Consider the following 1,001-nt stretch of genomic DNA (forward strand, 5'->3'; position numbering starts at 1 on the left):
GGTTGGCGCAGGATAGAGCAGGGTTTAGGGCTATTGTGCATAGGGTCGCTATGAGTCAGAAACGACTCAACGGCACATAACAACAACAACAACAATACTATTTTTACATGATTAAAACACAATTTATATGAATGATTGTATGCAAATAAAAAAATGAAAAAAATAAAAGTTTTCATGAGGAGAGACTGCCTATCTTTCTAAAAACAATAATAAAAGAAATACCAACAAAAATATATAATGCTGAAGAGCAATGTCATAGTTTAAAGACTAATATGTGCTTGATCCAAGCCATGTTATTTTTTAAAAAAAATAATCTATTGATATAAAAACATGGATAAACCTCAGAATGATTTTTCGTAGAGAAGTATTCAGACACAATAGGAACATAATGTACATTTCTGTTTATATGAACTTTTAGGAAATCTCAACCAATTTATAGTGTACAAAAGATCAGTAGGTTTCTGAACATGGAGAGATGAGGAAGTTATAAGAGTATAAAGAAATTGTTTTTTACAGGAGCAGATTGACAAGTCTTATTCCCATAGAACCACTGTTGTTAGGTGCTGTCAGTCAAGTATGACTCATAACAGCCCTACGAACAACAGATCTGAACCTTTCTTATCCTGTGCCATCCTCACCATCTCAGACACAACTGACCATAATGCTGTCATCATTGTGTCAATCCACCTGAGTGAAGATCTTCCTCTCCTCTGTCTAAGCATGATGTCCCTCTTAAAGGAATAAGCTCTCCTAGTATATGAGATGAAGGAGCTCTTTGCTTCCAAGGAGCACTCTGGCTGTACCTTCTCCAAGTTGTGTGTTTGTTCCTTTGGCAGTCTATGGAATATTCAGTACTGTTCTCCAACACCACAGCTCAAAGGCATCAATTCTTCTTCTGTCATCCTTATTCATTGTCCAGCTCTCAGCTGCATAGTAATGTTGTTGTTATGTGCCATCGAGTCATTTGCGACTCATAGGGACCCTATGCACAACAGCCCTAA

This window comes from Elephantulus edwardii, unplaced genomic scaffold (genome assembly GCF_000299155.1).
Source record: "Elephantulus edwardii isolate Elephantulus edwardi_28Jun2011 unplaced genomic scaffold, EleEdw1.0 scaffold00093, whole genome shotgun sequence".
Taxonomy (NCBI): Eukaryota; Metazoa; Chordata; class Mammalia; order Macroscelidea; family Macroscelididae; genus Elephantulus; species Elephantulus edwardii.